The sequence below is a fragment of the Hippopotamus amphibius genome, chromosome 8, assembly GCF_030028045.1.
Source record: "Hippopotamus amphibius kiboko isolate mHipAmp2 chromosome 8, mHipAmp2.hap2, whole genome shotgun sequence".
Classification (NCBI taxonomy): domain Eukaryota; kingdom Metazoa; phylum Chordata; class Mammalia; order Artiodactyla; family Hippopotamidae; genus Hippopotamus; species Hippopotamus amphibius.
In genome coordinates this window covers 98994890-99018747 of record NC_080193.1, presented here as the reverse complement: position 1 = coordinate 99018747, position 23858 = coordinate 98994890, and the positions used below count along the sequence as shown (strand labels likewise).

Genomic DNA, 23858 nt, shown 5'->3' with positions numbered 1-23858 from the left:
GCCATCACTCTTGAATTTTTCATTGCCTCGGGGTACAAGTGATGTATGACGTTTTCTGTCATGCCACTTTGGAATGGAGCTGCAGACTCCAAAACCATTCAGCTACAGTTTAGAATTCGGTCCGTAGCAATGGAATGTCTCACAGCTTTTGTCAAAATCTTCTGGCCTCTATTTTTGGGCAGGTCATCCTTTTTGCTGTGTGGAACAAGGAGCTGGAGTTTTGGTTACTCTTTTGCTTCCAATGTAAACAGTAAACTGCCTAAATCTAAAAAGGGCTAGTGTGTCTTTACCAGTTGAATCTGGCAGCCAGGGCTGGCCTTTCTGCTGCTGTGACCTTTACAGGGAGCTGATCTAGAGGGGGAGTCCTCTCAACCCAGATATGTGGCGTGCCTCTCCCTCACCTGGCTGTGCCTCCCCTTCTGTGCAGGATTCAACTCATATGCTTTGAAGTCCAGATCTTGGTTATTTCTCCTAAATACATTTTAATTTTCAAAACTTTGGTGTGGTGTGTGAATCTTTTTTGTTTTATTCCAATTTTGAAAGTTGAGTAGAAGATCGTGAGGATGGAGAGGGGAAAATTCACTGAGGGGTGTACACGTGGAGTTGCAGCATGCTTTTTCTTTTCTTTATGATTGGCCTTGAAAAAAATTATATATTTCCCTGGTGGTCCAGTGGTTAAGACGCTGCACTTCTACTGCAGGGGCACGGGTTCAATCCCTGGTCTGGGAACTAAGATCCCACATGCTGCACAGTGCGCCAAAAAAAAATTTAAAAAATTGTACACATATAAAATATATAAATATTATATATTAAAATTCAAATACGTAGCAATGGGATTCCAGAAGACTTAATCTCTTTGTCAATTCCCATGCAGTTTTTGACTTGTTATTATGCAGAAGAGGGTTTTTTCCTTCCTTCCTTCCTTCCTTGAATTTCCTTACAAAGTCTTCTCTAATAACTTGCTATTGCAGGATCCTAAGAGTGTGTTTGTGTGTGCATGTGTATGTGTTCATATGTGTGTTTTTTCTTAACTGGGAGAGGTAGGCTAGGAGAGGGAAAGACCTCTAATATGGGAGAAAATTGTGACATAGAGAGGTTAGACATTATAATCAATCAATAATCAATAAATGTTGAAGGAGCATTGTATTCCTCAGCAGCTGTCCGAGTGCCTGTTCTGCATCCTTACCAGAGGCTTCTGGGGACCTGGTGTTTGGGTAATAATTTTCCTTTAGGCAAGTTACTAGGGGGCACAAGACACTTTCACCCCTTACAGGTAGAATGCTACGAGGGAAAGAGCTGTGGCCATCAAAATATTTATCTCTAGAATTTCAACTATCTAGAAGTCATTTGATGAATTTACTTATTAATGTTCAAGTCGGAGATGTTTCGTGACTTTTCTTTACCAAAAACAAAAAGGAAAGCACAACTTTAAGAAATTTAACGTAACGGGTAAAATAAATTTCCCCATTTGTTGTGGAAAAATTTGAAGCTATGGACAAGCAAACTGAGGAGATTAAAATGATCCATAATCTCATCATCCAGAAATAACACAGTTTTGGTATTTTGGTGTATATGCTTCCAGATACATTTTAATGGGATGATTCTGTAAATAGTGTATAGAGTATTGTTTTGTGACTAGTTTTCCCCCTCTAACTATACTGTGATCATCTTTTCTTGCCATATTTTGAACAACATAGTTTTTAATGACTGTGCAGTATTCCATTGCATGGATAGAAATGTTTATTTAGATAATTCTCGATTGTCATATATTAGATGGTTTGCAGTTTAATTTTGCAAGCATAAAAACTCTGAAACTAGTATTCTTGTGGATAAAGATTTTTGAACATTCATGGTTATTTTCTTGGGATAAGTTCCTAGAAATAAACTGTTGGAACAGAGCCTCTGTGGATTTTTTAATAAGTCCTTTTCCTAATGTAGACTAAACTGGTTTTGTAATTAGTTGCTCTACCAAAAAAGTGCAGCAGAGATTTAACATATGGCTCTTTCTTAAATTGGTCTATAATAAAAAGCTGAGGCTAACTTCTGTGCTGTCATATTGTTAAAGGCAATTCCATTGAGGAAAAAAACAATTATAATACTATTTCAAAAACCCATTATCAAAAAAAAAAAAAAAAAAACAACAACCAAAAACCCATTATCACCATTGCTATTTCTGAGCCACTCTCTGTGACAAGGTTTCCTATGGTCAGCCCTAATCTGCAGAGGAGGATGACACTGAATTTCTTAGTGACATTGGTGCCCCTCTCCCCACTGCATTTTTTTTTTAGTTTTGTAAATTTTTATTAAAATATAAATGAACAGATTAAACTTACTGAGTAATTATATATGTTTCAAAACAAATAATTATCAAAATTTGGTCTCCTGCCATGAGAATATTGCATGTCTTGTCAGTTATACATCCAGGAATTTAATTGTATATTGAGTATGTGCAATTGAGATTCTCTGGATAAAAACACAATTCAGACTTTGTTCTAAAAACTGTATATAGAAAGTTTCTCCTGTCTTTGAGTCTAGGCTCAGCCATGTGACTTGTTTACAATCATTCTGAGTTCAATGTGCACTCTGTGTCCTCCCCACTGCATTTTTAATGGCCTTTGTGAATGGTGTGTCCTCTAGGTTCTCCTGTGGAATATTAGTCTCTGACTGATCTTCTGGCCCCACATATATGTATGCATCCCAGCATGTCCAGTTCCCTGAGACTTTAAATGATTTTTTCCACTGCCTGCCAGGGTGACTCATGCATTTCAAATTCACTTAGCTTGGGTCATTGCTTTCTCCAGGTTTTTAAAGCCACCCTACCAGTGAGTTTTTCTCATCCCTTTGGGTCCTTGCCAGGGTGTTAAATCTTGTGTTCTAAGACAGTGTCCCTAAGTCAGTAAACTCTTGCTTGTACAGGATTTGATCAAGCATACTCCAAAATCCAGTCCTTTGGCTTCTACTAGTATATCCTAGCTAATCCTTGCAGGCGTTTAGGGTATAATTTCTTCTTCCCTTATTATTTCCAACATGTCCAGTTTTGCTATGCTGGGATTTCACCCTAGTTATTGATCAGCCAAGTGAGGAGGTGGGGACAGCTTCTGAGATGGGGCGCTGGTTGGCTTGCAGGGGAGAAGTCTCTGCAGTGTCTTTCTCATAGGGGAAGTGCTAACTCAGAATAGAGCCTCATGGAGGAACTCCTAAGTCTTCATAAAGAGGGGTAGGTAGCCTCTGCAGTCTCTGAGGATTCAGGGTAGTCTACAGAGCCAAAGGCTTTGAGGGGAATCCATTCTTATCCCGTACTTTAGGGTCCCATATTTTCTAGCCAGACCCCTGATCTTAGCACAACACTCTTGAAGTTTGGCTACAATGAACTTGCTGCACAGCTGGGTCCGTGCTCTAACTGCAGGAGATACATCTTTTTTGTAAGCTGTCAGGTCCTTTGACTCACAGGCTTAGTTTTAAAGTGTTAACTGCCTTCAGTTTCTCATTACCCCTTCATATCCCTTAATAATAACCAGCCAATTCCATTGTCCTTGTGTGCATTTTTCACTCTCAAACGCCTGAATTATTGCACTGGCCAGAGAAGACTCCTCCATCAGAGCACTCTCCTGTGTCAGCACTGGTAAATCTATAGTGACTAGGCTGCCAGCTTGTGCCAGGGACTATCCATGCTGCTGGGGTATGGGGTCCCCATTTGCAGCTGGGCAGTGAGTAACCTAGTCCCAAAAATTCAATTTGCCATCTGCTGTCTTGGACCACTCTCAAGATCAACTGACTGAGTTTTGATCCTCCAGATCAAAACCCGACATCAAGAAGATGTCAAGTCCAAGTTGGCAATGAAAGAGATTCAAGGGAGTTATTCTGTGAGATATAAAGGGAGAGGGAACAGGTAAACAGGGCAGGTAAAAAAGAGGGAGAAGGGAGATGAATTAAATAGGAAGGGCTAAATCTCATTCAGCTCAATGGAGGGCTCTGGCATAAGGACAGCTGCTAGAGGTGGTCCCATGTTGGGAGATGACCAGCCCCTTGCACACCTGCCATGCTTAGTCATTGGCTTGGGTCTGCCAGGCAGTGTGGCAAATCCTGAAGGTGTTTTGCTGGAGGCTGTCACCTAACTTCACTCCTTGTGCTGGTTGGCAGATCCAAGTGGCACATATCTACAGCTGCCATACTACATCAGATATTTATATATAAACCCAGGTGTGGTCAGTTGATAATGACTCGCTAAGATATGTCCACCTCCTAATCCCAGAAACTTGTGAATTCCAGGAACCTGATTTGGAATAAAAGAGTCTTTGCAGATATGGTTAAGTCAAGGATTTTGAGATGAGATAATCCAGGCAGATCGTAAATGCCATCACAAGTGTCCTTGTTAGAGAGGGGAAGATCACACACACACACACACACACACACACACACACAGGGGAAGGTGATGTGAAGACAGAGGCAGAGATTGGAGTAATGTCACCAAGGAATACCAGCAGTCATCAAAGCTGGAAGACACAAGGAATGAATTCTCCCCTAGAATTCTCAAAGGGACTACAACCCTACTGGCACCTTGGTTTCAGACTTTGGGCCCCTAGGATTGTTGAAGGGCCAGGAACTCTGTGTCCTCGCTTCACTTTCCTACTGGCTTGTTGATATTTTTAGCAGTTTCTAGGAGCTTATCATTATGTTTCGGGGAATGTTAATTTTTCACTCACAATATGAGAAGTAAATTTTTTCCCCCAGTTTGTATTTTAACTTTGCTTATGGTAATTTAGAAAACAAATTTTTTAAATAAAATAAAACAATTTCATTAAATTGCAAAAAAAAGAGAATAAATTTCTGATGTTTTAAGCCACAAGTTTGTGGTTGTTTGTTATAGCAGCCACAGGAAACTGATGTTTATAAATTATAAAACTGGGTTTATAATTTCATTTTTAATGTAATTTTTTTATTGAGATATAATTCACATACCATAGAACTTCCCCTTTAAAAATGTATTATTGAGTGATTTTCTAGTAGAGTCATAAAGTTGTACGACCTTTACTACTATCGAATTTCAGAACATTTTCATCGCCCCCAAAAGAAACCCTTACCTGTTAGCAGCAACTCCCCAGTTCCCTTTACCCCAGTCCTTAGTAATCACTCATCTACTTTATGTCGCTAATAGATTTGCCTGTTCTGAACCTTTCATGTAAGTGAAATCTTACAACGTGTGGCCTTTTGACCTGACTTCTTTCGCTTAGTGTCATGTTTTCAAGGTTCATCCTTGCAGCAGGCATCAGTACCTCATTCCTCTTTATGGCCAAATAACATTCCATTGTATGGATATACCACTTTTGCTTATCCATTCACCAGTGATGGACATTTAGGTACAAATTCTTGAAATCAAATTGCTATAGGAGAACTTTTCCTATTAGAAACTTACATTACCTAATATCAGTTTGAATCATCCTTCATCTTAGTATATTGAATAAGTCCCAATTACATGTCTGAGTATCCTCAATATTTCTACAGAAATAAGTAAGTAGGGAATGTGAAGAAGGCTTGAATTTTCAGTCATCTGCCTCCTATATTCTGCATTGGCTGAATTTTTGTTCTTTGTTCTAAATATTGAAGCTGATTCTTTATCTCTGCATTGATGTGATGCCAAACTTGAAACTTAACTTCTTTCCTTTTCCTCTATATCAATTCTGACTATAGTTGCAAGTGGCAAAAAAACAACTCAAACTGGCTGAAGCAAATAAGAATTTCAGCATTGTTGAGCAGTGGTTCTCAAACTTTTTGGACTCAGGACCTCCTTCTCCTCTTAAAAATTACTGAGGATCCCAGATAGCTTTTGTTTTTATGGGTTTTATAGCTGTTGAGATTTATTATACCAGAAGTGAAAACTGAAGAGCAGTTTAAAATATTTACTTATTTAATTAAAATAACAATAATAATTCTACTACATATTAACATAAATAATATATTTTAATGAAATATAACTATATTTTCCAAAACAAAAAAATTAGTGAGAAGAGTAGCATTGTTTTACAAAATTTCAAATTTTTTTTAGTGTTTCATTTAACAGAAGACAGTTGGATTTTCATATCTCCTTCTGGACTCAATCTGTGGCTTTGGTTGAACTATGGAAAATATTTGGCCTCACATAGACGTAAATTGGAATAAAAGAGGAGTATTTTAATAGCCTTGTCAGGTAATTGTGGATATTTGTCTTTGAAATTACCCAAAACTTGACAAGTGGTAGTTTCTTAAAGGATATTTGCAAAGTGGAATCTAAAATCATACCAACAGTCATTTTATATTTTGTTACATTAAAATCCATTGGTCTGCTTTGCATTTTGAATGAATCTTTTACCTATGCATGATTTTGTAACATACCATGTATTGGTTATTTGGAAAATGCCATTTCACTGAAATATGCAGATATTTCAAATTTGACACATTTCATTATACAATATTAAAAAATTATTTATATTACTAGCAATTTCATCAGAAAGGTCTTTAACTATTGGTAAACTGTTAAATTCACAGTGTTGGATACAGTTTTCTAAAATCCTAATTTTCACTTGAAAGCTTTCGTTTTATTATTGGCAACAATATTGTCAGTTGTTTTCCTTGAAGTCAAACGTTCATTTTGTTTATTTTCAATAAAATATCTGTCAAATATCCAAATCTGAATTAGCATAACTTGCTCGTTTGTTTTTTCAAATAAAATGGAGTTACAGGAAAAAGTCCAGTTTGCAAATCAGCTGCACAAATGTTCTTCCTAGAGACTATTTTACTTTAGTACATAGTACATCTTTTTAATTTTATTTTTTTATTGAGGTATAGTTGATTTATAATATCACATGAGTTTCAGGTGTAATACACAGGAGTTCTTCATGTACTTACATTTTCATCTTACAGAGTATTTAAAAGACATGTACCTAACTGCCCAGATATAATAAAATTAATAATTTTTACTGATTCATCTAGGGCATTCTTTTTTTTTTGATAAGCAGTTTTTTTTATAAATGTATTTATTTACTTATTTATTGGCTGTGTTTTGTGTCTTTGTTGCTGCACACGGGCTTTCCCTAGTTGTGGAAAGTGGGGGCTACTCTTCATTTCGGTGCGCAGGCTTCTTATTGCAGTGTCTTCTCTTGTTGTGGAGCATGGGCTCTAGGTGTGTGGGCTTCAGTAGTTGTGGCACATGGGCTCAATAGTTGTGGTGCACGGGCTTAGTTGCTCCATGGCATGTGAGATCTTCCTGGAGCAGGGATCGATCCTGTGTCCCCTGCATTGACAGGCAGATTCTTAACCACTGCGCCACCTTAGGAAGTCCTTAGGGTGTTCTTAAATGAAACTGTTTTTTTTTCCCCCAATAAGTACATTTTGGTAAAGAATGTAACGACCACTAGCACAGTTTGGGGCCACAATCTTCATATGTACTTAGGTGCCAGCACTTTCAATCACTATTGTTTTGTGCTAGCAATAGAAATGTTAACATAGTGGGGCAAAACCCTCAAATAATATCTTAGTAATATTATAAAATTAATTTTTTATCTCATGACCACCTGAAAGGGTCTCCCAGATTCCCAGTGGTCCATGGGTCATGCTGTGAGAACTGCTGTCTTAGAGCATCTTTTCCTGAATGCGATACTGCTAGGAGCTTTAAGCCCCCCATTATCTCAGCTAAGGAGCCTTGATAGCAGAGGTAGGGGGCTGCAAACTTCACAACTTTTCAGTGAAGTTAGGTGTGAGACAAAGAAGCTTTGACTTGTTTAATCTACCAACTATCTGTTTATCTGGCTTGTTTGCTTATTTATTTATAATACTTGGTTCATATGGTTTATATTACAAGCTACAGCAGTGAACTCATCAATAAACTTTTATAAATATTTTATAAATATTTGTATGGTATGAAATAGATTGATGAGATAAAAATAATCTCTCAGCTTGACAAATGAAGCTGTTCAGCTTCTGCAGATCTCTAAGTGGTCCAAAGATAAAAGTCACTTATAGGAGCAAAGAACAGGGCAGAAATCAATTCTGGTATCTCATGTTGGCAAAATCCATTTTCATGTTCCAAAATTAATTATCATTATACTGGAATCTAAAAGGATGGCATTTTCAATGTGAATTCTGTTTCTATGAATTGTTGTTTGAGGTGGATAACATTAATTGATTAGTAACTTCACAGAACACCGAAGTTTCTGTATTTTTTTTAAGCCTATCTTTCAAGTCAGGCCAGTTTCAGGTAAAGCATCAATAAGATTGAAAAGCTGTTGTGTGTGGGACTTCCCTGGTGGTACAGTGGTTAAGAATCCATCTGCCAATGCAGGGGACATGGTTTTGATCCCTGGGCCAGGAAGATCCCACATGCCACAGAGCACCAAGGCACTAAGTGCCACAACTACTGAGCCTGGGCTCTAGGGTCTGTGAGCCACAACTGTTGAGCTCACGTGTCACGACTACTGAAGCCCACGCGCCTAGAGCCCATGCTCCACAACAAGAGAAGCCTGCGCACCACAACGAAGAGTAGCCCTTGCTTGTTGCAACTAGAAAAAGCCCGTGTACAGCGACGAAGACCCAACACAGCCAATAAATAAATAAATAAATAAATAAATAAATAAATAAATAAATAAATTTATTTAAAAAAAAGCTGTTGTGTGGATGGGGAGTTATACTATAAGAATTTTTATTATGGTCATGAAGATATACAAAAGGAGAATTTCAGTGTGTCTTCAAGTTCTATGAAAGGGCTTGCTTTATTCTAGTAGTAGCCAGTTAGAAGAAACTAGAAATCTGCAGATAATACTACTTTCAGGGAGCCAAAATGTGATATGTAGTTGTCTTGAGAGAGAAATTGGAAGATTTGACCAAATATCTGCTAGGGTTTCTTCTAGATAAAGTGCTTAAAATCTCCTTGTCAGGGAATTTATTTGAAACCGTGACCCTCAAATACTGATACAGCTCATTCATTCAGACAACACTTATTTTTTTAAAATTGAAGGTCTACTATATTCCAGGCACAGTGTACTTGATCTGATAGAAAATTATGAATATATGTCAAATCTGAGTGTTGGAATTAACCAAATGTTTGACAACAGTTCAGTAATATAGTGGTATGACACACGAAAGTGAAAACATGGTACAAGGCTGAATGCCCACACATTCTTTCACTCCCTATTTATCTACTTTCACTCTTAGTAACCTGCACTTTATCCTCTTTTAGTCTTTCACCCTCTAAGTGGGTCCCAGGTGTTACACATCTGCTTCCTTTCCACTTCATTAATTTATCCAACAAATATATATGAATCATTGCTTGTGTGCCAGGCTCTCTGCTAAGCACTAAGGATGCAACCATGAACAAGGCACATGGGTCTATCTGGCACTTGCAATCTAGTTGAGGAGACAAAAATTAGACAAATAGTTGCGTAACTAAGAAGTACAGTTGTGATAAGTCTAACAAAGGAAAAATAGAGAAGGCCATGAATGTGTACAGCAGGAGATCTGACCTAGACTTGTGGGTTGGGACTTACATTCTGTCTTGTGTACAGTCAAGCAGCCAGAGTCACCAAGATGATGACTAACGGTGCAAATCCAAGGACCAGGGGATATATGGAGCCATGTTCTGGTGATCAGGTTTGCCTGGGACTAAGAGGCTTTCTGGCACGTGAGTCTGTTAGAGTAAACCCATGTAGATCCTGATCAGCCTAAGCTACCCCCATCCCAGGACATTTTCTATCCAGTGGAAGGCCATAGGCTCCTTTGGAATTGATGGACCTTAAAGATAGTATCAGGTAGTGATACAGAATTTCCCCTCCTTGCCATTTAAAAGGGATGGGATGCAAAGGGATAGATTGGAAAATGTATGAACTTGGTCAGAGCAGGTGAGTCCCAAGGCCAGGTCTCTGCCAGTGCAGAACACTGTTCAGTGTGGCACTGGAAATTTCCGGTGGTTCCAAGCTCAGTAAGTCTTCTTCAATTACAGAGGGAGGTGTGATTAAGTGATTTTACTATGGTTACAGGGCTAGTTGAGAAAATTAGTGATACAAGTCTGGTTACCATAGAAACAGACTCTGAGATGACGATTCTGTTGCCAGTGATTTATTAGAGCTTGCTCTTGGGAATGAGGAAAGCAGGACTGAGGAGAGAGAGGTCAAATTGTGATGCAGCTGAATCATAGGCAGATTTTGGCAGGAAACTCTAAAGTGGGGATGGACCTTCAGAGATGTCTGGATTGAGTCAAGAGGTCTAGGTACATGAGTCATTGTACATAGGTTGACCCTGGGAGGAAGCATAACCTTTTGACTGAGGGTAATTTCTATCATTCAGCTGGGTCAGTGAGTACATGGGACCTGGTTCTGAACATGGGACCTGGATGGCACATAGTCTAGATACCAGGTCTTCGGGTTTCAGTTCAGTGTTTCCATGATACCGTGTGTCACCACTTATCAAGAATTACCTGTAGACATCTTTCAGCTATTTACTTGGCTTGTAATAAAAAAAATTTCCTGGCTTCAGTAAGATGCTGATCAATATGTAAAATCATAAAGTTGTTAATAATGAATGAATCTGTAGATGCAAATGGAATATAATTACTGTGTTGTGCTTTCACTGAAAAGACACTGATTATTTCAGGTGGAAGCTGATTTTTAAAATGTAAACTGTGATGTACCCATGAGCAAATAATCAGACATTTTTATAATGCCAGTGTCTATCAAGACAATGTGAGATATTTTCCTGCTAGCTTAGAAAGTGTTCTGTGGACATCTAAGAAGTTTCAACACAAAGTTAACAGAAGGAATTGGGAAAACGTGTCTAAAAACTTAATTTTAAAAGATTCACATCAATTCTTTTTTTGAGTAATAAATGTCTAAGTCAAGTTTTCAGACTTTATTCAATTTCTTGCTATATATCAATATAGCATTATGTAAAAAATAAACAAATATATGTTTTGTTATATAAAATTAGTCCATTTAGGGTTGAGTCAATTATAAATGTTTTATTATACAAAATTAGTCCATTTAGGGTTTTATTATATAAAATTAGTCCGTTTAGGGTTGAGTCAATTATAAACAAAAGATAGAGAATTCCTTTTTTGCCTCTGAATCTGATATGGTGAAATTGCAGAACAGCAGCCTTTAAACACAGCTACATATTAAAATCACCAGGGTAACATAAAAAAATGCTCAGGCCCCACCCCAGACATTATGAATTAGAATCTTTTTTTTTGGTGTACAATAAACTGCATATATTTAAAGTGTACAATTTAATATTGTTTCCTTATCAGTAATGTATATATGGCAATCCCAGTCTCTTAATTCATTGCCTGCCTGCCACCCACTTTCCCTGCTTGGTGTCCATATGTTTGTTCTCTACATCTGTGTCTCTATTTCTGCCTTGCAAACTGGTTGATCTATACCATTTTTCTAGATTCCGTATATATGCGTTAATATACGATATCTGTTTTTCTCTTTCTGACTCACTTCACTCTGTATGACAATCTTTAGGTCCATCCATGTCTCTATTAACTTCCCAATTTTGTTCCTTTTTATGGCTGAGTAATATTCCATTGTATATATATGTACCACATCTTCTTTATCCAATTCATGTGTTGATGGACATTTAGGTTGTTTCCATGACCTGGCTATTGTAAATAGTGCTGCAATGAACATTGGGGTGTATGTGCCTTTTTGAATATGGTATTCTCTGGGCATATGCCCAGTAGTGGGATTGCCCAGTCATATGGTAATTCTATTTTTAGTTTTTTAAGGAACCTCCATACTGTTCTCCATAGTGGCTGTATCAATTTACACTCCCACCAACAGTGCAAGAGGGTTCCTTTTTCTCCACACCCTCTCCTGCATTTATTGTTTATAGATTTTCTGATGATGCCCATTCTAACCAGTGTGAGGTGATACCTCATTGTAGTTTTGATTTGCATTTCTCTAATAATTCGTGATGTTGAGCAGCTTTTCATGTGCCTCCTGGCCATCCATATGTCTTCTTTGGAGAAATGCCTATTTAGGTCTTCTGCCCATTTTTTGATTGGGTTGTTTGTTTTTTTGATATTGAGCTGGATGCACTTTTTATATATTTTGGAGATTAATCTTTTGTCCATTGATTCGTTTGCAAATATTTTCTCCCATTCTGAGGGTTGTCTTTTCGTCTTGTTTATAGTTTCCTTTGCTGTGCAAAAGCTTTTAAGTTTCATTAGGTCCCGCTTGTTTATTTTTGTTTTTATTTCCATTAGTCTAGGAGGTGGGTCAAAAAAGATCCTGCTGTGATAGAATTAGAATCTTGATGTGGGCCCTATATATAGCTTATATTTTGGCCAATCTCTGTAAGTAATTCCTGTGTAGTTAACCAGACATAGTCCAGTGCCCTGCATTACTTTTGGGAAGTACTAACTGAGAGTACAGCTTCAGTTGGGGGCTGTGTTTTGTTGTAGGGGACTTTTTTTTATTGTGGTAAAATACATATAGCATAAAATTTACCACTTGAACCAATTTTAAGTGTACAGTTCAGGGGCATTAAGTAAATTCACATGGTTTTTCAGACACCACCACCATCTGCCTGCAGAAATTTTTCATCTTCCCCAACTGAAACATTGTACCCATTAAACAATGACTCCCATTCTCTCCTATCCCGAACCCCTGGCAACTACAATTCTATTTCCTGTCTCTGTGAATTTGACTATTCTAGGAACCTCATACAATTGGAATCTCACAGTATTTGTCCTTTTGTGACTGTTATATTTCACTCAGCATAATATCTTCAAGGTTCATCCATCTTGTAGCATGTGTCAGAATTTTCTTTCTTTTTAAGGCTAAGTAATATTCTATTGAATGTATATACCACCTTGTAGATGGGTACTTGGGTTGCTGCCACATTTTGGCTATTGTGAATAATGCTGCTTGAAAATGGTGTACAAATATCTGTTTGAGTCCTTGCTTTCAGTTCTTTTGGGTAGATACCTGGAAGTAGAATTGCTGGATCATATGCTAATTCTATTTTTAATTTTTTGAGGAACCTCCATAACATTTCCCTCAGCAGTTGCATCATTTTACCCAGCAACCCAGCAATGAGCAAATTTTTCCACATTCTCACCTCACTTGCTATTTTCTGATTTTTTTAATAATGTTTATTTTAAAAATATATTTATTTATTTATTTATTTTGGCTGTGTTGCATCTTCATTGCTGTACACAGGCTTTCTCTAGTTGCAGTGAGTGGGGGCTACTCTTTGTTGTGGTGCATGGGCTTCTTAGTGAGGTGGCTTCTCTTGTTGCGGAGCATGGGCTCTAGGCACGTGGGCTTCAGTAGTTGCGGCTTGTGGGCTCAGTAGTTGTGGTTCACAGGCTCTAGAGCACAGGCTCAGTAGTTGTGGTGCATGGGCTTAGCTGCTCCAAGGCATGTGGGATCTTCCTGGACCAGGGTTCGAACCTGTGTCCCCTGCATTGGCAGGTGGGTTCTTAACCACTGTGCCTCCAGGGAAGTCCTGATGTTTTTCTTAATTAATTAATTTATTTTATTGGCTGTGTTGGGTCTTTTTTTGCAGTGCACGGGCTTTCTTTTTAGTTGTGGTGAGTGGGGGCTACTCTTCATTGTGGTGCGTGGGCTCCTCGTTGCCGTGGCTTCTCTTGTTGTGAAGAAAAGGCTCTAGGCGCGTGGGCTTTCAATAGTTGCAGCACATGGGCTCAATAGTTGTGGCACGCGGGCTTAGTTGCTCTGCGGCATGTGGGATCTTCCTGGAGCAGGGATCGAACCCGTGCCCCCTGCATTGGCAGGCAGATTCTCAACCACTGCGCCACCTAGGAAGCCCCCGATTTTTTGATGATAGCCATGCTAATGGGTATAAAGTGGTATCTCACTGTGGTTTTTGTTTTTGTTTTTTTTTTTTGCTACAGCACATGACTTGCAGGATCTCATTTCCCCAACCAAGGATTGAACCCTGGGCCACACAGTGAAGGTGCCGAGTCCTAACCACTGCTAACCACTGGACCACCAGGGAACTCCTTCACTGTGGTCTTGATTTACATTTCCCTACATAATTTCTATATGATTTGTGATGTAGAGCATCCTTTCAAGTGCTTATTAGTCATTTGTATATTTTCCTTGGAGAAATGTCTATTCAAGTCCGTTGCCCATGTTTTTCCCTAGTTTTACTGAAGTGTGACTGACATGTTAAAAATGTATATACAACATGAAATTCTGAAATACATATACATTGTGATATGGTTACCACAATCAAGCTTATTAAAATATCCATCACTTCGCGTGGTTCTCACTTTTTGTGTGTATGTGGCGAGAACACTTGAGGTTTACTCTCAGCAAATTTCAAGTACAGATCTTCCTTGACTTATAATGGGGTTAAGTTCTGATTGTAAGTGGGATGTCAGTATATGCAGTATATATAACATATGTCTGTATCTCTTAAAGAGCCACATATTTAACAATATGCATACTCTCTTGGTTTAGTCATTTGTCAGAATCCACAGGCCTGGTCACAGGATCAGCTCAGGCAATCTTGAAAAACCCCAGTCATGATCAGAAAAAGAATATCTAGGCAGGAAAGTAACAAGATGGTCTGGCAGTAGGTACCAGGCCGAAGTACAAATATTTGCATTTTCCTGGAGACCTTCCAGAGAATGATATAGTTTAATGGAAGGGTTATAATAGTGAGCATTTCAGGTGCTATGTCAAGCTGGAAGTGCAAAAATTTAGGGGCAAATGGACCTTTCAGTATCTCTCAAATCACACCATATAGGTAGGTGACTGCTAGTTTTGACTTTATGAAAAATTGGTTCCAAATCTGAACAAGCAGTGGGAGTTAGACTACTTCTTCCTTTATGAGATGCTTTGAATTGAGCCTGTGTTGAAGAGTTCATTGTGCTGAAGCAAAGCCAGTGAATTGGCAGGTGAGTGGAATTCTGCTTCACACCCAGGACCCATTTTCTCTGACTAATCTCCTCCCTCCCCTCCCCTTTCTCTCCAGCCCCTTTCCCACTTGCTCTCACATCTGCTGGAACTGTTCTCAGAATTCATTGTTCAGGCCAACTCATTTTGACATAACTGGCAGGTTGACTCATGTGAATAGTTAAATTAGTGATGGGTTAAGAATCTGTCATTATGGTACCACATTAGAGCTATCATAACTCCAATGTTGTCTTGTGCACTAATTTTCCTCCCCTGTCCTCAGCTTAACATCTCATTTTCAATCTAAATGAGAGGGCCTTGAAACTGTCTTTTCTGTTTTCCTCACCATTCTGGTTTAATCCACTATCTTCACTGCTGAGCTAATTGGAGTTGGAATGTTATTTCCTCTATTTTAGAAGAGATAGAAAGGGGCTAGACTGTGGTTCAGAATTAAGTAAGATAGTTTCTGTAGGGTGTACCTATTTTACAGTAAATACAATTATCATAATAATCTTTTGGGCATATAAAGTGTTCTGATCCTGGTTGCATCACAGGTCTTTAGAGCTCAGAGGAGATCGTTTGTGAGACCAACCTGTTTTAGAGCATAGAAATTTGGTCACATTGGAGGGCTTTTTATAGTTACTTAGCAGCTCTCCTCTTGTATGGGAATAAAACAAACTGAAAATCTGATGGATATATAAGATGAGATATATAAGGTGAATATATAAGGGGACTTATGTTTATTCATCTTTGAATGCCTAGTAAATAAGTATTCACTAAACGTATGGCTGATTTAAAGGTGTTTCCCTTATTTATCTCCCTTCTCTTATCAGTCATCTACACATATGGTGTGATTTAAGAGATACTGAAAGGTCCACTTGCTCCCCAATTTTTGCCATGCTAATTTGACACCGTACCTGAAATCCTCAGTGATAACCATTCCATTAAATTGTAGTTCTCTGGAAGGTTTCTGAGAATATGCAAATATTAGTATTTTCTCTTGGTACTTTCTGCCGTTTATCTCCCTAGTAAACTTGCTCACTATTCTTGATGCTACTCTCACTGTGCCCATTCAAACCTTTCATATCTCCTTCCAAAGAACTCATAGCACATTGTATATTTAACCAGACGGTGGCTGTCTCTACCTCTGGTACGATCCCCATCAACCTTGAGGTAGGATTTAGTTTTTCACATTTCCCCAAAGAAAAAGCAAATCAGGGGCTTATTTTTAGGAGTCTTTCTAGATTCAGTTTCTTTTGAGGTGCTTTTTAACAGACCCACTTGATACTTCTGCTTGTCCCTCATGATTGGAACTTAGTTTCATGGCCATACTTATCTGCAAGAAAGGTTGGGAAATGTGGTCTTTATTTTAGGCAGCAATGTGCTTGGCCAAAGATTGTGGTCTCTGCCAAAGAAAAAGGTAAGAATAACTATTTGAATGTAACTAGCTGTCCCTGCCCTGTGCCTCCATACTGTCTTTTTGGAAAAAAAAAAAAATCAGCCTCACTTTCCTATCACTGAATGCTTCCAGAGAGTTCAAATGTTTCAATAGGAGTGGAAGAATGAGGAATTGCCTAGTAAGAATGACAAAGAAGTTCGATTACAATCACAAGATTTTGAGCATTGCTCTATCCCAAAGATTTTTATCTTCTGTTGACTTCTCAGAATGTTCCTGGATTCTTAAAAATTATGTTCTTAAAAATTATGTGTCACTTCTCTTTGTTTTACATTTGTCTCCACAAACCTGTTATTCTTAAAAATGCCAACAAGGACTTCAGCTGCATATCTCAAACGTATTCTTTCATTTGTCACACAATATCACTTTGTTCTTGGTCATACATGAAGACAACCGTTGAATGTTCTTCTCAGTCACCTTTGGCACTTTGATTATGAATGGGTTGTGAATGTAGGGAAGATATTCCTGAGGGGAAAGGGGAGAGATCTAATCTGCATAATGATAGAAGATATGTCCTTGTCCATAAAAAGCCACTGGCATTTCTGTTTTCAAGAAGACTCATTGGGGTTTGCGGATTAATTGTTAAGATTTGGGGTTTGTCAGGAGGGAGGCATCACACGATGTCATATAAAAGTCTGATCTAATCTTAAGGACATTTGTCTCTATTTCTTTGAGACAATAACCTATAAAAGAAGAGTCAGACTACACTTTATGAGCTATATACAAGTGGTTCATATAGAAGGACCATAATCCTGGTGATGAGATCACCTTTGGTCATTGTGACAGACACAGCAAAGGCCATATCAGCAGCAGCAGATGAGAGTGGCAGCTGTTGTGGAAGTTGCACCTGCTATTTGGTGCTACACTGTGGTAGAGTGGGGAGGCCGCGATGCTGGTGTTGCAGAAGCAGCAGGAGGGCTGTCGTGGCCTCTCGCAAGAAAACACAAGCCACCAGAGACTCTGCCTGGCCAATGGTCAAGATTAAAGGCACGTAAGGACCCTGTGCTGGGGACTTCTTCATTGGCTTAGAATTTCCAGAATGGTCCAGAGTATTAAGAAGGGCTAAGACTGATTCACCATTTCCTAATGTCAACGATAATAATCCTGATGTTGAGAGTAGCTAGCACGCTGGGCTTACAGCGTGCTGGGCGCTGTTCTAAGGGATTCACATACACAGTAACTCATCCCTATGACCACCCTCTCCCCGTTAACCCCACAAAGGCACCTATTGGCCACTGCCAGCCTCTCAAGACTGGGAGGGTGTTGAGGAGGGTGTGGGGAGCAGAGATTGTCTTGGAGAGCGAGCCTGTAGATTAAGTCTTTCTTCCTCTGAATCTACACTTTCTGCTAAAATTTGAAAACTGCTAGGGAAACTGTTTTTTGTTCAATTCTTCTCTCTTTAAATTAGGAAGCATAATTTTCATTTGGAAATGCATTTCTAGGTCTCAGTGGAGAGCAAGTAGGACAACAGAGTGGTGCTAGGCAGTTATGGCTTATATGACACATGATTTAAGCATTAGTGGTTTCCAGAAGAGCAACAGGGTTAGGCGAGGACCATAAAAGGAAGCAGACAAATTATACTTCTAGGACTATAGGTAGAGTTTTCAACAGTAGCCAACCGTTTCTGCTTCTATTCCTGTATTAGAAAAAAAACTTTTTTTTCTCTAGTTTTCTTTTTTTTTGTTTATTAAAAAACTTTTTTAAAGTCAAGTTTTCCCCACAGGCTACTGGGCAGTTATCTATTGCTATCTGGTAAAGTGTGACACTTAGTATACTTTAGCAAGCAAAGCAATGTTTGTATTTCATTATTTTGGCACAATATAGAGCATTATCTCCCTGGTGTTGACAGTCAAAAGACTAGTCAAAAACCTCATTCTTCAATGGAATTGAAACCAGAGTTGGTACTAGAGGAAAGCCAATTACAGTCTGCAGAAAATTAGCTGAAGAAATTGATTGTATTCTTGAAGGTGCCCAACACTCTGTGGCTTTTGGTGTATCCTTAAATTCTAAGTGTGTGGGGCAGATTCTATTGTAAAAATAACCATTTCCGATTTTTATGAAAAGCATCACGTGTGCAAGAACCAGTTTAGACAGATACATAGGAGATGGATAGATAGAGTAACTGCTCAGATTTATCCTGAAAAAATGTTTTTTCATGTTGTCCCCATAGACAGCTTTGTGTTTTTTTTTAATCTTTAGGCAAATTTCTATAGATTATAAAGGATAAACAAAATTTGGTAGAACTACATGAAATAAGCATTCTTCTCCTTTTTTGATGATTATGGTCATTCTGATGATTTTTTGATGATGAGGATGACTATCTTTTTTGGTTAAAATTGTTGCTGTCATGGTGAGAGTCAATGTATGAGACGAGCTTTAGATCAATATACTTTGTGTATTGGAATTTAAAATGCAAGTTTTACTGTCTTTTAAATAGAGATTTAAGTTCTAGTTAGTTGTAAACTGACAATTTAAAGTGATTTATCAAAATTATCTTTCTTAGTGAAGTAAAAGGGAACTCTAGTGCTAGAGCTACTATTTTTAGGTTCTAAAGTAATCTTGAGAGAAATTTATTCTGAAGATATTAAAGCTCTCTAGAACATGGGACAATCAACGTGAAAATTAGAGGTAGGAGAGTGAGCATGACTTATTTTTGCAATTAGAAATAAAGAAAGGAAAGTATTTTAATTGTTTTTTAGAAAATAAAGGATTGATTATGAGAAAATCTGATTATTTGTATGCTTCTTACTACCCTGATATCCACGTAGGTGGCATTTCTGTACAACATAACTTTATGTGGATAGAAAACACCCTCAAGGATCCTCAGATGCTGCAGTAATTTCCAACCAAATCTAGCAGACACTACATGATGTCACCATTGTGGTAGAGATGGAGATACTGCTCTAGGCTCCCTTCGACTTCGTAATATATTCATGGTGATTTTAAGGTCAATATGGACCTTCCTTCTATCCTGGTTGTCTGGTGGCTAAATCTGCTTAATAAAACCTTCCCTCTAGTATTCATCAGGCCCCTACCATCTATACCTGGACTACCAAACCCCCCCCTAATCCGGCCTAGACATGAGGCTGGACATGTTTCTAAAATGCAGATTTCTTCATGCCATTTCTTGTTTAAGAATCATTCCCATCCAGTCTTCTGGGGAAGATGAAAATTTGTACATGTCTTTTGGAAAAGTGTGGCCAATATTTACCCAGAATTTAACATATATATCTGTTTTGTGACTCGGCAGTTCTGTTTCTCAGCATGCATTCTCAGCAGGTAGTCCTAAAAAGGTGCTTTGAATACAGAGATATTTAATGCAGCATTATTTAGGGTAATAAAAATTGGAAACAATGTACATATACATAAAGTAGCCCATGGTATACCCAGCCAATGAAATATTTTTCAGCAACTAAAAATACTTAATTACACTATTTTATAGCATAGGAAAGTACCAATACAACAATGTTTAGTAAACATCTTAAAATACAAAAATGTATCAAAATCCCAAAACATCAAATACAGAAAAAGAGTTGTAACCTTCCCTTTCTTCCTCCCATTGCCACCCCAACCCCTGCCCCGGGTGAGGTAGGGAAGGATAATAAACCTCATATTGCCTTCTACTACTGACAAAAGCTAGTCTTGGAGATGCCCTGCCTAAGAAAATCCTTTGATATAATAGAAAAGCAAGAAGTGTTTTCAATGTCTTGCTATTTCTTTGTGGAGTCAGAAGGTGGCCATCAGAGGTAGGTGCTCTAATGCTTGAAAAAGATGCAGAAATTACAAACCTGGGAAAGGCTTGTAAGCAGGAGGATAGGAAATAGTTGTGGAGTGGTGAGACTGACATTGTTTTGTACAATAAGGTAAAACATTATTTTCGATATATGTGGGGGCCAAGTTACCTCACATTTAGAAAATTGTTTCTCTAAACCCTGATATGAACTGAGACTGAACTCTGTGAATTTTCTTTGTCTCTCTGTGTGTGTGCATTTGGTTCAATGGTTACCTGCTGAATCTATCAGGAAGAAAGATGCATATCTTTACCTTACAATGGTAGAGACCCCTTTTCTCCTTTCCTGGAATAATTATTCTAGTCTGAGAAACTGAGACTTTGGGAGCTGTTCTACTGAGGATGTGTCCCACGGACTGCCTAAGAGAGGGAGGAGGCGAGGGCAGGGTCTGCACACAGGCTGGTTTGGCGGTGATGGCTCTTTTTCCTTGGACTATTGGAGGAGTCACCTCTGGTAGCTGGTTTGCATTTTCCTTTGCTTTGCGGTTCCCTTCCATTACCTCTAATCTTCCAGAAAGTCTGTTATTCTCTTTCAGCCCTGTGTGGTACTGTCGAAGGGAGATTAAGGGGCTCGTCAGTAAAGGCACCCTGGGGCCCTTCCCACCTCACCCCTCCAACTGAACTCAGTGGCTCAAATAGCAGCATTGTCCCAGGAAGGACACTAGGCGTGAGTTCCAGGCACTGGCTGGCAGAGGCGTGGGCCCTGGCCAGAGCAGGGCGAGGGTGGGGAGCACTACTCCTTAGGGACAGAGGGCTGCCAAGTGGGTGGCTACAGAGTGTACTGAGACCACTAGCTTCTCCAAAGAACGTAGACGGGGGTTCTGTTCCAAGTTGCTCACTGGAACCACCTGGGAGCTCTTAAAGACTACTGCTTCCGGCGCCCCACCTCATAACGATTGAATCTCAACCTCTGGGCATCCGTATTTTGTAAGAGCTCCCCAGGGCTTCACACACAGTGCAGCCAGGTCGAAACCACTGCCCTAGAGATGGTGATCAGGAATGGGAGGGGCTGACCTGGGTAAGAAAACTATCATACGAATCTCAACATTGCAAAAACCTGAAGCATATTAAAAAGTCTGGAAGAAAACACAGTCAACTTTCAAAACGGCAGTTATGGTCCATAAATTCTGGAAACGCTGAATTAGCGAATATTGAATCATTGCTCCTAGGGGAGATATGTCCTTATATATACATATCTCACATAGATCATAATCTTAAATACTAAAAACAAGTTATACTGGCAGAAAACAATGAGGTTCAGAGGTGTTAAGTGACTTGCGTGACACCATCCCAGTCACAGGAGCCAGAATTGAGATCTAAACCTTGTCCAAGTGACCCCGGAGCCGGAGCTTCTTTCGCTGCACCACACTGCCCCCTACCGGCTCCATCTTCTGGTCACTTTTGCACCAGAGCTGAAATGGGAGGCAGAGTGTGGCTTCCCTCATCTGAAAACCAGTGCAGAGCCAATGAGCCACTCAAAATTTTCAGTACTGTGTGCATGTCCACAAGTATTGACTGTGGAGTTCTAAATAAATTCAAGGAGTGGGTGCATTGGCAAATTCGGAATCCACTAATAGTGAACATTAATTGTAAATAATAATTTTAACAGTAATTTTATTTGGATATAATTAAGTGACTTTTCCTTCCTCATTTCTCTATTTTTTAAAAATTCCTTTAACATGTATGTGTAAGTTTTTAAAAAACAAAATGTAAAAATCAAACTAAAAATCTTTTCCATGGCATCCCTCTGTCTATTGACCTATTTCTTCCCAAAGTGTGGCCTTGACATATTTACATCAGAATCACTTTCAGTGATAGTTGAAAAGGTTTAATCCTGCCCCATCCTTCCCAAGCTACTAAACTAGAATTTCTAAGGAACCCAAGAATCTGCATTTGACAAATTCCCCCAGATTGCCTTTATGCACACTAAAGTGAAAAACACTTGCTATTGTAGTCTCTAAAGTGTGAGGATGAAATAACGGTATTTCAGATAAAGTGGCTGAAAGAATTTACATCTCACAAACCATTGCCAAAAGAACTACTGAAGGATATACTTTGCTCTAAGAAAAGAATTAAACCTAGGACTTCCTAGGTGGCGCAGTGCTTAAGAATGTGCCTGCCAATGCAGGGGACATGGGTTCGATCCCTGCTCCACAAAGATCCCACATGCTTTGGAGCAACTAAGCCCGTGTGCCACAACTATTGAGCCTGTGTGCCACAACTACTGAAGGCTGCACACCTAGAGCCTGTTCTCCACAACAAGAGAAGCCACCTCACCACAATGAAGAGTAGCCCCCGCTCGCTGCAACTAGAGAAAGCTTGTGTGCAGCATCGAAGACCCAAAGCAGCCATAAATAAATAAATAAATAAATAAATAAATAAATAAAAAAAAGAATTAAATTTAGAAGAAAGGATTAGGATGTAAGAGGCAATTGTGAGCAAAAAGGTTGGGAAGCATATGGTAAAACTGAATAATTGTCTACAGCAAACAAAACGAAACTAATAAAAGGGGAGGAAAATTAAAATGAGGTGAGATTAAATTAAAAGACAACCATAACATGGAAAAAGAGGATGTATAATTGGTGTTAAAGCATGCTGGAGGAAAAGTTGGGAGAGGAAAGAGTTTGGAGGAGGAAAGAAGATACTGATTAAACATTTTTTTTTGGAGGCACATAAGCACGACCTAAGGGATAACTAATAAAAGAATAAAAATATAAAATATAATTTTGAAACTAGTAGGAAAAAAGGAATTAAAAAGCTGAAATAACCAAAAAAAAAAAAAAAAAAAGAAAGAGAGAAAGAAAGAAGGAAAGGAAAAAAGAAGAAACATCAAGCAAAGGCAGGGGAAGAGAATGTTTCAAGCAAAGAGAATGTGTAGGCAATGAAATAGAAGTGGACAATAGGTTCCACTGTCAGGTAAATTTGATTTTACTCTACTTACATGCTAATAACTTAGCCTATTATGGTTTGGGGTAAGATACAAAGGACTATGTTATTCACAGCCTGGCAGTAGCGTGAGCATCAGTCAGCACATTTGTGTCAGTTCCCTTATTTCCTAAGCCCTATGACAGTGACACAGAGGTCCAGGTGGATGTTTGCACATGTAGTGTGTTGTGTTACAGGAGAGAAACCCTGAGCTTGGGAACCTGATGTTTTCTAGCAAGCAGTAAGCAGAGAAAGACATTGCCTCATCTCCAAAGTTTGCTTGCCATAGATATAACCCTGAGAAAGGGTCCTGGTAAAGATCGGTTAGGGCTTTGCATTCTTGACACACTCAGTACGACATGTAGGAACACGAGAGACCCATGGAGGAGTACCTCCCAGTGTGCAGAAGTTGGAATCTGTGAGCAAATTGTTTCGCTTGGTCATATGGTGCATTGAACTGGGGAGGAGGAAGAGGAATGGAAAAGGAGTAGGGAGAAGTAATTTAAAACCCCAGTGCTATTTACAATAGCCAGGACGTGGAAGCAACCTAAATGCCCGTCAACAGATCAATGGATAAAGAAGATGTGGCACATATATACAATGGAATATTATGCAGCCATAAAAAGGAATAAAATTGAGTTATTTGTAGTGAGGTGGATGGACCTAGAGTCTGTCATACAGAGTGAAGTAAGTCAGAAAGAGAAAAACAAATACCGTATGCTATCTCATATATGGAATCTAAAAAAATGGTACTGATGAACCCAGTGACAGGGCAAGAATAAAGATGCAG

The 23858-nt window shown here is 38.8% G+C and overlaps 1 non-coding gene across 1 annotated transcript; it reads left to right on the top strand.

Annotated features, from left to right (window-relative positions):
• The first annotated feature begins 657 nt into the window (after positions 1-657).
• On the top strand, positions 658-729 carry TRNAR-UCU (transfer RNA arginine (anticodon UCU)). The gene has a single exon. It is a non-coding gene; the product is annotated as a tRNA-Arg (tRNA).
• The last annotated feature ends 23129 nt before the right edge of the window (positions 730-23858 follow it).